General features: G+C 41.3%; 2 protein-coding genes across 7 annotated transcripts in view; one reads left to right on the top strand and one right to left on the bottom strand.

Moving 5' to 3' along the window:
- The window catches only part of cldc1 (C-type lectin domain containing 1), a 182,627-nt gene that overhangs the window by 54,073 nt on the left and 113,255 nt on the right, over positions 1-15,299 (top strand). The gene's annotated exons all lie outside the window — the stretch shown is intronic.
- ddr1 (discoidin domain receptor tyrosine kinase 1) overlaps positions 1-15,299 on the bottom strand; it is a 79,735-nt gene that overhangs the window by 53,742 nt on the left and 10,694 nt on the right. The gene's annotated exons all lie outside the window — the stretch shown is intronic.

Genomic DNA, 15,299 nt, shown 5'->3' with positions numbered 1-15,299 from the left:
ATGTTGTAATCTAGGAGGATTCTACTACCCACCAGCTGTGCACTACTTCCGGCATTTTTGTTTTAATTTGTGTTATAGGATTTTCAGGGTCTGATGAGCGGCTACGTTAGCCTGGCCTGCCAGACTCCTCCTCTGTTTAATTCTGCACAGAGAATGAGTCTGGTAAGGCAGAGAGGCACTTGAGGGGCGGGACTAGGAAGCTCAAAAATGTCCAATCAGAAAAAAGAAGGAAACCCCGACTGTACCGCACGACGCGGTAGATTTCTAGTTGTAGTGGAAAAAAATAGCTGTAGAAAAAATGGAGTCTGGTGACAGCGCAAACATCTTTGTTTAGAAGAAATGCTTTTGGCGCTTCTACTTGCTGTGGTTTAAAAGACATGTTCAAATCATTTAGAACAAAGAAAAGAGCCGCAGCGAACTCCACTTCAGTCACCATGTTTATGACAAACTCGGCGTTGTGGTGTGTGATGTACGATACTCAGCGCTGATTGGCTCAGTTAGAATTCTCACGGGGTGGGGTTATTTGAATAGGACCCAGACTCTTTCTCTGTGCAGAATTAAACAGAGGAGGAGTCTGGCAGGCCAGGCTACAGCTATGCGGCTGGTTTGAGGAGTTTCCCTTCTTGTTTTTATTTTTATTTTGAAGCTTCTAACTTCTATTTTTGACTTCTAAGCATTTGCTTATGTTTATGTTTATTTATTTGGCAGACGCATTTATCCAAAGCGACTTACAATTTATAACCTATAGGGCATGTTGTGATCTGTGGGGCAAACCGGAGTACCTGGAGGAAACCCACACATGCATGGGGAGAACACGCAACTCCACGCAGAAAGGCCGCAGCCGAGTTTCGAACCTGTGACCTTCGTGCTGCGAGGCAACAGTGCCAACACCTGCACCACCATGCAGCCCATCATTTGCTTAATTGAAAAGTAAATATAAATGTTGCATTCTATCTGGACACACTATATGTTATGTCCTTTGTGCATTTTTGGGGGCTTGTCCGGGATATGAACCCAAAATCACACAACCCTTCAATAATAGCCTTCTTGAGAAGGTTTTCATTCTATAATGCACATTAAAAAAAACAACCAGCATCTGATTGATCAGAGCTGATATTCATTATTTATACCACACTTCTGAATATTAAAGCTCTCAAACATTTGTTCTATACATCTGCTGGGGTCTTTAGTTTAGCTGTTTTCATGGGCTACTGTTTCAGGAAGACGGGTTTGGGGCCAAAACCGAAAGGACTTGGGAGTCTTGCTCATTATTATTCATGATATGAAAACATCTTGCTTCTGATTGGCTAACAGGAATGCGACTCTTCCACTTCTTTTGATCACTGTGCAATGTTGACGTTTTATCTCCACGAATAACACAAGCCTGAAAGAGTTCCTCCATGTTGTGGAGTTGTTAATGCTAACGTTAGCTTCTACTAGCAATGCTCTCTCCTGGATGAGTCCTTGAGTGTTTATTTACAGAGTGACGTAGATCAGTGTGGCTTTTTCCGACCTGAGCCTTCCCCCATCTATTTTATATCACAGACTAATGCCGGAAATAGGGGTAGAAGAATATTTTCACATTCAGGCTGCATATGAAGCTGAAAGTGACTGATCATATTTAAAAAAATAACAAAGTTTCTCAACTTCTTCTGCATGAAAGTCACCAGCAACAGAACAAGCTTTTAAAAGCAGACACCAAAATGGCGTCTCAATATTAGTTAGGTTATTGGTTCATAACTGTACACACACTACTGAAGAAAATACAGCAGAGTTGCAACACATCTTGCTTTCATGATGGCCACAGCGTTTGGTTTGTGCTTAAATTAGATTTTTGATTTAATGTTTAGATCTTTGAAGACTCTCGTGCCCTTGAACCATGTGTTGGTCAAGAAAGCGGCAGAGTTCGAACACCAGCACAACGAGGCTTTCATAAAGCAGAGCTGAACCACAGGTCTCATGTAAACAAAATGGATTTTTGGCGCCAAAATTCCCCAAATAAACGTAATTTCGTTATACATTTTCCACAGATAATTCTTTAAAACATGCACCACAATTATAAAAGTAAAAGAACATTCCCTGTTATGTTACTTAACGTTAAAGAGTTTGAATCAGACCAGCCTTGAGCAATGTGAGGGAGGACAGAAAACCTTGTGATAAGTGGAAGTCTGAGGGGGGAGTGACAGCTGGCAGAGACAGAGGCCCTGCCGTCTTCCCTGTAGCCTCTTGTGTGCTTCGGCTTCACCTTCAGCTTGACTCAAACAGGCTGACAGCTGACACACAGCTGTAGTGACATGAGGATCGGAGAGAGGGGGGAGGCGGGGGGAGGGGGGGGGGAGAGACGAGGGAATGTATGAAAACGGAGCGACCCGGGGCGGAGACGGCACAGCAGGAGCGGCGATGACATGAGTACATGTGTGTGAGTATTTGGGCGGAGGGAGGTGGCATAAAACAGAGTGACTTATGGCCTCTGAATGTGTGGGTGCATGTGTGGGCAAGGAGGAGATCTCAGGGATATCCAGCCAGTGCAGCTGTCCAGAATGGGAGACACAACGCAACTGATACACGATGCATGTGCTCAAAAAGCGAGAGAAGTGGAAACACGAGAGAGGCTGATATCTTTCTCCTCCGAACCCCAAATTAAGATGAAATACTAAAATATGAGTCTACTTGGCGGGGATCTAGTAACTATAACAACCAGCGTGTCATCAACAAACAAACAATCATCAGCGAGAACGAGGGATCAAACTTTCATCCAGCGCCTCGGAAACACAAAGGCGTCGTAAACGGGAGTGGAAAACCGCACACGTGTTCCTGCGAGAGGGGGAACAAAAGTGGCCGCAGCCATCTGAGAACACTGTTGTTGGAAAAGTCAAGTGGTGTTGAACAGCTGTGGCTGGCGCTCTGAGAGAAGTAGAAGGGCCCGCCGTGTGGCGGAGGAGGCAGCGCGGCGAGCGCCCCGCTCCATCCACACTCACATTTTGCCTCTGCTAATCCAAGAAAGGGACTAATGAATACTTATGAGCAGCTGCCGCTTCTGTCCCGCACGACAAAAACGCCACCGACGAGAGAGCAGGAAAAACACGCAGGGAAGGAACGTTTTTAGAAAGCAGCCATCGCATGTTGCATCATTCAAGACACTTTGCCAGCTGCTATAATTAGATTACATCTATGAAAAGCCGCCAAGAATATGTTGTCGGCGCTCGGAGTTGCAAATGTTGGACCTGTGAGTGTCTGTGACTGGTTCCAGTTTATTATTAAAGCCAGTCCGATTGTGAGCTGCGGCGTGAGGGATTCTCAGGTAATCGTGCACGTTTTAGTCCATTAGCTGCAAGCGGTTTGTTTTACATCACTGCAGGCCGCCTTCTAAAGTGTGTCATTACTTAAAAACCCTTTCTGTGATCTCTCCTCAGCACCAGACAGCCGCTGGTTTCGGTTTGTGTCAGTGCCAAATAAAAATCAGCTCGCACAAGCCCGAAATCCGAGAGGTGATCAATCACAATCAATGCCCAATTCATTTCTTTGCCGTCATTGTGTCGTTACGATCCTCGACTCGAGAGATTAGAACAGAAACGTTAGCAAACCTCCAAACAGGAATTCCTCACAGGCTCAGGTTGCTTATTACCTAATTTTCCTTTAATGGTTTTGGGAATGAAGCTCAAACAGCCACACAACTAAAATAAAATACATCAAAAACTTCATAATGACGGTTTCCAGGTATGATCTTTCATATTTTCTGAAACTGTCAAACTATAATTTTCTAATCAACACCCAAAAGATTGAAGTTGTTTTGGTTATTTAACAAAGAAATGGACAAATTAGGAAGAAAGCCAAATCAAAGTCTGAACAGTCCGACGCATAAATGTTTAACAGATGTCTCCGAAATCTGCTTTTGGGTTGATTTATTACACTTGCATTCATTAACGTAAACCTCCGGTTGGTGGAGGAAGTCAGGAGATCACCTGATCATTAGGTTATTCACTTTGATTTTAAACAACATATAATACGTTTTTCACCTTTTCCGGTCTCATCAGCATTAGAAGCAGATTTTGCTCTCATTTGGTAAACAGATAACCTAAAAATATTTAACTTTCTTTAGATAAATTATTTAAAAGACGTACAGCTTCAATTACAGCAAACCTCTTTGCTTCTCCCATTGGTCTTGTTCCAAACACAGAACACAACAAGTCCTCAGTCACGGCCAGATAAAGTAACTCTCTGCCAGTTAGACATGAGTAATGGTCACTGGGGAAACACGGAGCAGCCAGCTCTTTGTTTTGGATTTCCGTGTGTCCGTGAGCTAATCGGTTGAGCGAATTATTAGCTTTTGAGCTCTGGGAAGAAGAAGAAGAAAAAAAAAGAGGAAACACGAATTGATCTTTTGGAAGATGAGCCTCAGAAACAAGGTCATCTGATGGCTTCCTTGAGAAGAGATGTGCTTTTGTGAGCGCTGATTTCTGGAGGAGCCACGGATTCGTTGCAGGAATCTTTTATTCGTCTTAAAACGTGTTTTTTATGCTGGGTAGAAATCAAAGCACTGCTCAACATTAAACTTACTTCAGTAAATAAAATAGCTTTTCAGTCATAATGAGGATGAATGTTTTACTCGTTAAACTTTATTTCTGCTACAAAAATATTTTTTTCAAACTTGACTCAGTTTGTGCAGAAATCTGGTTAAAAAAAACATTTTCACCCCATCATTGTGCATGCAAACATTGGAGACCAGAAACTAATGATTATTAAATGTCAATTAGGGCTAATATTAAAGCTATAATGGCAAATTTGGAAAACAAATGATAAATGACCCGCACTTGTATAGCGCCTCTCAGAGTAAGGACTCCAAAGCGCTTTACACTACAGTGTATCATTCATCCATTCACACACACATTCACACACTGTGATGGTGATGAGCTACAATGTAGCCACAGCTGCCCTGGGGCGCAATGACAGAGGCGAGGCTGCAGAGGACAGGCGCCAACGGTCCCTCCGACCACCACCATCAGGTTAAGTGTCTTGCCCAAGGACACAACAGCAGAATTCTCTGACGGAGCCGGGATCAAACCTGCAACCTTCCGAAAACAAATTAGCTTAAAGAGCATGTCAGCCCCAAATCAATTTTTTTGGCTGATAAATTAGACAAATGAGTGTCAATATTCTGCCTTAAACTGTCAGTGTTGCGCCAATTAATACTGAAATAAACCATCAAGTAAAAAGATCCGCACTGTTGGGCAAAACATATTGCTTACAAGTCCAGTAGCAACAAAGCCAGGTCACCATCAGTCTGATTTTATAGCCTCCTTCAGCTCCATAAGACTAGCGTAGGTCGTGACGATGTTCACTCTGGTTTTAGGTCTTTACTTTGTCACCAAATATATTACTCTCTTACTTTTACTTCCAGCCTCCGCTATGATGCTAACAGAAAAAGAAAACTTTTTCTTCTTTTGCTTTTTATTGACGATCGTCAAACTGAAAAAGCTAACTGCTAGCATAACAGCTAACAGCCATATAGCAGGTCCTCCTTTAAGGCACCTATCTACTCCACAAAACTATCTTGCATTGTTTTTGGTCAGCAGAGGGATGCAGAGTGGTGTCACGTATGAAACTGGCCAGGTTGCTAACGCAACTATCACTGAGAACAATGTTAAAGCTGTAGCTCGATGTATCGGTCGTAGCTCAGCTAAGCAGGGATGTCGTTTATATGTAGAGAAATTGAGTTTACTGCATTATTTGGGTGCCTTAGCTTGATAAGGAGTAGTCCAAATGGTTCAACTTCATCCTGACTAAGTAAATAATTTGGTTTTCTGACACTGCAGGTTAGCGCACAGAGGGACCTGCATTTGCATGTTGAGCTGACGGATGTCTCTGCTCTTGATGTCCATATCTGGTTTAGATGATATGCAGCCGAAACTCTAAACGCATCAAGAGGAAAGAGATTGTGATGACCTTCAGAAAGAGAGCTTACATTATATATAAAAAAAATAATAATAAGCAATCCCGGATCCTGTCCATTCAGCCTAGTGACTATCCACCCTACTTCCTTCAGGCAGCAGTCTGAGCAGCATTAATTTAGACTGAATGTGTGCCTTCAAAGCAGCACCACTGATAATCTATGAATAACCAGTAAATTGAAAAGTAAGTCAGGTCTCTTTTTCTGTTTGCCATCCTGTTGGTCGTCATCTGTGTCATGACTTTCCTTTTATACAAGAAAAAGGAGGTCATAGCTAAAGAATCTGAGTTAAACAAGTTTCAGTGAAGGAAGCACAAATGAACAGATGAATCACCTTGAGGGGCATGACAATTCAACGCAAAAGCAGCAAAAGGATGAGAGTCAGCAAAGCTCATTCAAATGGAAAAGGGTGACAAGGTGGCAAAAGAATGTGGTGAATCACATCGAAGAAGGGTAAAACGACTTCTTTTAGCAGTGACCACCATCAACTGACTCATGGAAAACTCCGTTTTTACAAAAAAAAAAAATGTAAGCATCTTCCTGGTGGCAGAGAAACAGCAGGATAGCATCATAAAGCAGAGCAGAAACCGTTTTTGACCAATTTAACCCACCAGAAATCAGCAGAGACCCATCAGGAAACCCTCACAGGAAACAAACTCCGGGAGAGAAAATAAAAAGTCTGGGTCATTAACCATTACCGCACAAGGCTAAAAATCAATCACTACTAATGAGGAAAACTTTTCTTGTTTTGGCTGCCAATTTAAAACCTGGAAACTCGTCTCCCTGGTTCGTGTCACAGTTCAACTTATCTGCACAGCAGTCAGAAGCAAACGCTGACTGACTGCTGCATCCTGGATTGAAGGATGATTCATCAAAGGCAGACACATTAACTGGCTCTTAAAGTAACAAAAGAAAGATTTTTACACTTTAAGCCAGAGCTTTAACATTGACCAGTTTATGCTGACCTAAAACCACAGTTTAGTGGAGTGGGTAGGTGTCCTAGGGGGCGCTCTTCATCTGCTTTACGGCTGCTAGCTGTAATGCTAATGGTTAGCTTGATTAGTTTGACAATCGTCAATAAAATGCAAAAGAAAATGAAAATGAAGAAGTTTGGGTTTCTTGTTAACATCATGGCAAAGACTAGGCCTGGGAGATAAATCGATTTAATGAATTAATTTGATTTTTTTGTTGCAGGCAATTTAAAAAAAAAGTAAATCAAATTTGTATGTAATAGTGCCTTTTTGGCCCCATGGAGCTTCCGTAGCATTAGTTTCACATAACAACGTCACAGCACGCACACAAAACGGCAACAGCAAGCGACCCTGGCCACCGGTGAGTGTGGGAAGTTTGTTGCTCAGAAAGGAATCAAGTCATCCGTTGTTTGGAACTGATTTGGGTTTGCTGCGACGGGCGTGGAGCGTGGCACTTTTATTCCAAGAGGGTGTTCATTTATTCATTATTCATCTCAGAAATGAGGGTTACATTTGTCTTGCTTGTGATTAAATAAAAAACAAAATTGGCTTTAAGGTGCCTTACATTTGTAATTATTGCTATTCTTAATTGAGGGGGAGAGAGAATCGGAAAAAATTGTAAATCTTAAAAATAAAAAATTTCGGAGATTTTATTTTTAGGCCGTATCGGCCAGCCCTAGCAAAGACTGAAAGTAAAAGTATGTGAGACAAAGCAAATCGCTAAAACCAGAGTGAACATCAGCGCGGCCTACACTAGTCTGAGGGAGCTAAAGGAGGCAACAAAATCATGGACTGATTGTGACCAGGCTTTGTTGCAACTGGACTTGTAATATTTTTGTCCAACAGTGTGAATCTTTACTTTGTGGCTTAATTTATAATTAGTTGTCGCATGTTAGTGTTAGCTCGTTGTTAGCACTAGCTACAGCAGACTTGTTTCAAATTGTAATTCCTCTTTCAACCAGTAGGGCAGAGGAGCAGGAAACGTCCCCGTGTTACTTGAAGTGCAAAAACAAAGCATTTGGTAGTCAGTACGGTATGAATATAGCAATAAAATTAAGCATTAATAAAATATGGCCTCTAGGAATCAGACATGATTTCAGGACTGTGGCCAAAAATATTTCCACCCTAAACAAACTTTTACAAAACAGTTTTACTTTTCCAGCATCTTCGCGATGTTTTATCACCCATATAGCTAAGATAAAAACAAACTGCAGACACTTTTTTGGTAAATAATCTCTTATCCAATATTTTCTGCTTCACTCCTCATTTTATTCATGCTATTAGCTTTCAACAGGCTTCATGCTGCAGATATGATTAATCTGAGCCTCCCGAAATACTGCTGATGTTACTCTTTGATATCAAGTATCCAGTTTCCCCAATTTATGCCAATTATAGGCTTTTGAATCGTGCACAAAAACACCCTCCTCGCCGGGTTGTTTCTTTTTATTTTCCCATCACAGAAAAGGGTAAGTTAGAAATACACAAGCTTAGCCTGGCTAGATGGGAGATGAGAGTGTATCTTGTGGCTGGGTCAGTGTGATCCAGGACTGTGACATCTGAAAAGGCAATCAGAAGAAAGGAACAAAAATCTGTGCCTGAGATACACAAACACTAAAAAATAAAAATAAAAACTGAAGGAGGCTGGCTGCCTGTTTGATTTGTTTATTAGTCACGAGAAGAAAAGCAAAGCAGAGATTATGACAGTGGAGAAAGGTGGATGGAGAAAGAAAAAAAAAAGGTCCTATTAGCACCTCGGATGTTTACACGCTGTAGTGAGAGAAGCAAAGGAACATGCTTTTTGTGCATAAAGACCTCTAGGAAGCCGTTTTTGACTGACAGTTTTGTTTTCTTGCTGTAGAATCCCCTCACACGTGTCAGCGCTTGTGCTGAAACCGGTTCAACTCCTGCTTCTCTCAGAAATTCATCCGGACAAAAGTTCAGATTCAAGTGAAAGTTAATGAGCAGCTTGTCTCGCCTTTATGACAAATGAGGTCATCCAATAGCTGCAAAAGAACCTTTGCTCCACCTGCAAGGATAGTTTGACCTCAGGGGCGTAAAACCCATGTTAAAGATTCAGCAGGAATGAGCTCATCAGGGATTAAATCTTAAATATCAACGAAACTTAAATTTGGAAGAAGTCAAATCTACGTGCAGACCCAGATTCTGGTCCAGATGTATTCAGTGGAAAAGCGGACAATCTGACAATCTTGTAACGTACATATTTATGTTTTAAAAAACAACTTTTGAGCTGCTTTGTCTTTTCTGGCAGCTCATCAACAGCCATGTTCCTTCTTTTTAGATGCTCAACATGCTTGTTCTGTAGTAAACCACAGTCAACAAACATCCTTTTATCCATCGCTGGCTTGAACAAACTTTAGACTTTATGATCTTTTAAAGCTCCTCTCAGGGGAAAGGAGATGCAGAATCATCTGCCTCTACAAGGCCTGCAGGTGCTTTGGGATGATGGAGAAGCCCACGGCTAAACAAGTAGCTCTCTGAGAAAGGAGCAGTCTTCACAAGTCTTCAGTAACACCAGAAAGGTTTTTCTGGATTTCTCAATAAATACGTTAAGGCGTGGAACACTGAAAAACATTTTAATGATAATTCCTGATTATAATCAGTCACTCAGAGTTTTTCATGCAGGCTGAACATGAAAATAGTCTCCTACACCTATCTCCTGCGTTAGCTTCTGATAGAAAATAGACGAAACTCACAAATTAGAAAAGCCTGACAGATCTACGTCACACTGTCACTGAACATTCACGGACTCAACTCGCCTTGACTCACGGTGGGGAAGGCTGTTGTTGGTTTAGCATCCAGGAAACAGCGGAGAATGTCTCGACTAGTTTAAGCTAACCGTTAGCATTTGCTCTCTTGGGCTTGTGTTATTTATAAAAGATAAAATGTCCACATTACAAGTTTGTGGTCGAGTTGCGTTGCTGTTATTCAATCTGAAGAGAGATGTCCAAATATCAGGAATTTAGACTCCAAATCCTGCCGTCTGAAGCTCAGCTGTAATGTGGCTCACTTCTAGTTCCCGGAAATGGTGCACAAGTATTAGCATTAGCATTAGCTACTCCATCACACAGCAGAACTCCTCCAGGCTTGTGTTATTTGTGGAGGTAAAACATCAACGTTGCAGAACAAACAAGAGTCAGTGGTAGAGTCATGCTGCCGTTAGCCAATCAGAAACAAGAGGTCAGAATATCAGGAAATAAGACTCCAAATGCTGTCTTTTGCTCTGACTCGAGCTTTTTTTTTTACCTCAGAGGTTGACTGACAAATCATTCATTTATACTGGAGTAGGGTTGTCACGGTATGAAAATTTAACCTCACGGTTATTGTGACCAAAATTATCACGGTTTTCGGTATTATCGCGGTATTTTTTAAACGGTGTTGCATATGTTCAGAAAGCATTGATAGTCCTGTTCTACACAAACTGAAATAGTTCTGAAAAGGTTTAACAGTGTTTATTAAACCTAAAATAACACAAAGCCTTAGCAAAAGTGCAACTTTTCACAAGTAAAGGAACACATAGCTTCTTTTTCTGGAACATGTTACAGTAGTCAGTGCAGGTTTAAATTATACAAATCCAAACATTCAAAACATAAACAATATGTAAACAAATCAAAGAAACACCACTTGTTTTCTCATATACTTGTTTTCTTCATTATCAAAATGAAAATCTAAAACTCCAGTCCACACTTGACTTGAGCACTGTACAAGTCAACCTTAAAAAATATGTATTTAAAATAAATAGCCACTTTAAACAAATTACTAAAATAACTACTACACTGTGTAATCAAATCCAAATGTTCAAGTATAAATGGCATTGAATAAGTAAACAAATCAATGACAAGGAACTAATTGTATATTTCTCTTCATCATCAACAAATAAGATGCTTCATCCAGCAACAGGGTGTCCGTGACACGGTTTAAATGCTGGCAGAGGACGCTGCGGCTGCAGTATATAGTGACTCGTTGCATTCTCCCTCAGCCAAAAGTCCTCGCGTCATGCATTTAAGCTAAAATGCTAATGTTAACTTACCTTGCACTGGCTGTAGAGACGTGGGTGATGGTCACGCAGATGTGCCATTAGATTCGAAGTGTTGCTGCCTTTTGCAGACACTTGTTTCCTGCACGTTCTGCAAACGGGATAGCCGTCTTCAATTAACTGTCCCTCAGCATTTTTCAGAAATCCAAAATATGCCCATACTTCCGATTTAGTCTTCTTTGAGGGCTGATGGATGTCCTGGGCGCTGCCGTCTCCTCCTTCGGCCATTATTTCAGCTTCAAAGTTTTGGTGCCGTTGCAAACTAAAAAGTGCGTGTGCGCGCCGCGGGAACTTCAGCTGAAGCGACGGTGGCTGGTAAGGGTCACCGCGCCGAAACCGCGGCCACGGTAAACCCACCGAGATAATTTAGTTTTTTAAAAACTGGACGGTTATTTTTATTGTCAACTTTTTTACCGGGGTTTACCGCTATACCGGTTACCGTGACAACCCTATACTGGAGACCACAGCAGATGTCTTGACCAAACGAGTGAACTTGGTATTTAAAAAATTGTTAACAGAGGGGTCTGAACTTACTAAATATTGAGAAAAGGTTGCAAGGCTGGCAACACTCACTTTGACAGCTTGAAGATGTGAAAATCAAAGACCTACTCATAATTATTCATTTTCACATCAATCACGACCCCACGATGCAAGAGATGTTGTTACAGGAACACTTCTTTTTGTTCTGCAGAGTTCTGCACAAGTCGGATATGCACACGAGGAACATAACCGAGTGGGAGGCAGCACATGACGAGTAGGGCTGGGGGTAAACGATTATTTTTAAAATGACTATTCTAATGACTATTTAGACAATTAATCTAATGATTATTTTTCTATTGCACAATTAACAAAAACCAGAAAATCTCAAATAAATTCCTCAAAAAAATTGATGAATTGTTACTGTAAGAGAATAAACACTAAAGGCCTTCCATTTTTTATAACACTGCTTTTATTGTGTTGGTTGGTTATGTTCTGGTGACGTGTAGAACGTGGGAATGCAGGCTGCTGCCTGAGAGGTGGTTGGAGACGGAGTGTCTCCATGCTGCTTTGTTTTGGTCACTTATGAGCGTGAGGCGAGTGGTGTTACGACTCTTCCTGGGGAGTTTGGCTCGTGTGCAAAAAGGAAGGGACAATAACGGAATTTAAAAGTTAAAATGATGATCAGGTTTATTTACAACAACAAAAAACAAATATTTCCATCCATAGGTTGGGAATAATAAAACTAATTCTGCCTGTGGGGAATTAAAACAAAAGCACAAATAACCTGGGATGTCCCACCGAGCAAAGATTACTGGGTTCTGGACCAAAATAAGAATATCCAAAGGTCCAAACTCTAAACTGGGTGGTTAAACCAAACTCAAGGTGATATTTTAAACTAAACCGAAAACCCACAACACTCTAAATGTAATAAAAGGGAGATCTGCACCACAAAAATGATGAACTCTAAACCAAAACGTAACAGCTTATCCAAATGCAAGAAGCTGTTAGCGAAGATGCTAACAGTAGCTTTACCAACGTTAAGTTCAAGTTACCAAGTTTAAATAAACCAAAAACACCCAGCAGCAAACAGACCAGCACGGAGGAGAGACTGCTACCACAAAAACAGCTCTCCTCATGTCTGAAAGAAGCTCCTTTATGAAGGGAGAAACACTCCCGGTGATTTTCTACATCTGTGATAGAGACGAAGCAGCGCATCTGACCCCGGAAGTTGTTGCCGGGAGACGAAGGCGGGCAAAACAGGAAAATAATCTAGTAGTGGACGGACATTGTTCCGGGTCTTCGGTATTTGGCGGAGATGTTAGTGAAGGCGGAGAAGAGGATGAAGTAGAGGAAAAACAGGCAGATTCCACCTCTATTTACAAACTCCTGGGGATGCAACAAGTGGGCGCGGCGCGTCGACTACCGGATCTGACGTTGACGAATTTTTAAGAATCGAGCCGTCGACGTCATCGAGGCTTCGCTACAGCCCTACCTCCGAGATGAAGTTATTTGCTAGTGATTACATTTGATCTGGCACAAGTCGCTTGACATGAGTATAATTCCACAGAGTAAGGTTAATGTAATAATCGCAGCAGAGTCTGACCCACAGGTTTCCTTAGGGTTGGTGTGTGACAGCGAGCTGCTGCTGAAATTCAATTAGCCACCTTTCAGAGAATAAGTGAGAGGAAGAGAAGAGGCATGTGGCAGCTTAGTGCTACTCTCACAGTGAGCAGAGAGAAAACAGAAAAGACGAGCTGAAGATGTCCGTGGAGGAAAACTCCACACTACAGAGGAACGAAGAATGGCAGCATGCGTGGGGGAAAAAGAAACTCAGGCTGCAGGAGGCTGACAGTTAAAGATCCAGAGAGTAGCTATCGAAACAGACACAAGGAACAAGAGAGGGCATGAAGGGAGAGCGGGTTGAAAAGTGCAGCAGAGGGAGAAAAATCACGTGGATCAGGTCAAACAGGAATAAGATCAGCGAGACTCAGCATTTAACGCTGAGGTGAGAAAAACAGTCGGGCCTGACCCAGCCCTCCAACAGATGTCTTCCACTCATACAGCTCAGGAGAAACAAGAATGTTTCTGGCATTTTGGTTTAATGCTCAGCGACTTGGGCTGGGCGATAAATCGATTAATTCAAATCAGCCGTTTATAAAGTTTTCCTTTTGGAAAATCTGGATTTTTCCCCACTTCTGGGCTTCTACTCAAAGTAGTCAGCCTGCTTGACTCTCGTAATACATAAATAGTTCGACTGAAGTGGTACACGTGAATACTTTTCTCACAAAAACAATACGTTAATGTTAAAGTTTGATTGTACTCATATTTTAATACATTTGCAGTGGTCTCTAGTAGGAATAATGCCTTGCAAGTTGTTCCCTGGGGGAAAAAAGCTCCGGTGCACCTGTTTGAGGACATAGAAGTCAGCTGGAGGAGAAAGTAGTGTCAGATGACCGGATTTGGAGAAGGAATGCAAGAAAATATAGATATGGCAATATATTGTGATATATTTTTTGTGCGATATTACAATGATATTAAAAAGCCGTGCACCTAATTTTTGGAAGAATTTACATGTAAACATATGTGTATTTTCTTTTCTTTTGGTGCAATTCAAACGCCTAGTTAACAGCAGTGTGCAAATGTAAATCCCTCTATTATGGTTCACATACCTCATGTTAAACATGTCAAGTATCAGTTTGAACTGTTGATTGAATATTCCTACAATAAATTCTGTCCAAAAAAATCACTAATAAACGTCTGACTGAATGTATCACATTATATTGAGATTCGTTGTATCGTCTGTCCTGTATTGTGATACGTATCGTATCGCCAGAATTTCACCAAATCACGTCCCTAGTTTGGAGTCTTATTTTCTGAAATTTGGACACCTCTCCTTTGATTGGCTAACAGCAACGCAACTACCACTGACTGTTTACTCAAACACGGTTGTTTATCTCCACAAATAAGCCTGGAGGAATTTTGCTGTGTTGTGGGGTTGCTGTTGCTAACGGTTAGCTTCTACTAGTTGAGACATTCTCTGCTGTTTCCTGGACGTTAAGCCAACAACCTTCCCAGTCGCAAGTCAAAATGGGTGAGTCCATGAATGTTTAGCGACAGTGTAACGTAGATCTGTCAGGATTATCTGAACCAAGTGTTTTTCAGTCTCTAATCAGAAGCTAATGCAGGAAATAGGTGTAGAAGACTATTTTCACGTTTAGCCTGCATGTCCAACTCAAAGTGACCGATCATTTTCAAAAATAATAAATAAAAAAAGTTTTCTCCGTGAACCTGCTCTTTAAGATTTTAGCAGAAAAAAGTAGTTTCTGCCAAATCATCTGCTGCTGTGTTTTCATTCATGCTGCAAATTGGCCACTTCGTTAGCGTAACACAAAATCCTGATGCTAGTCACCAGCTTCCTCAGCAGCTCCTGAAATATTCATAGTAGGGCTGAAAGATTAATTGCATATGCAATTAAATTGTGATGTGACAAAAGGAGATTTTCTAATCGCAAAGGCTGCGATTTGACTGGCAGCGAGTGGTTAGCTCAATGCTAATATACAATGAAAAACCCATAGGGATGCTAATGCTAATATCACCAAATAGATTCTTACAAATTACGAATTAGGAACATGCTAAATTATTACATTTGGAGTCTAATAAAAAGTAAAAACTGCCATTAATCAATTAAGTACAGACATATATTTTAGTAAAGCTAGAAGAATGCACTTCAACTCCACCGAGTTTTGGCTAGCAGCTGTGAACGTAACTGAACTACGGAAGTTCTGCATGGACAAGACGTCAAAAACTCTTAACACAAAAGATTTCAATAAATGGGACACACTTTCTT

The sequence above is a fragment of the Nothobranchius furzeri genome, chromosome 5, assembly GCF_043380555.1.
Source record: "Nothobranchius furzeri strain GRZ-AD chromosome 5, NfurGRZ-RIMD1, whole genome shotgun sequence".
In the NCBI taxonomy this organism is placed as follows: Eukaryota; Metazoa; Chordata; class Actinopteri; order Cyprinodontiformes; family Nothobranchiidae; genus Nothobranchius; species Nothobranchius furzeri.
The sequence above is the reverse complement of the archived record's forward strand: the minus strand, read 5'-3'. Positions and strand labels throughout refer to the sequence as shown.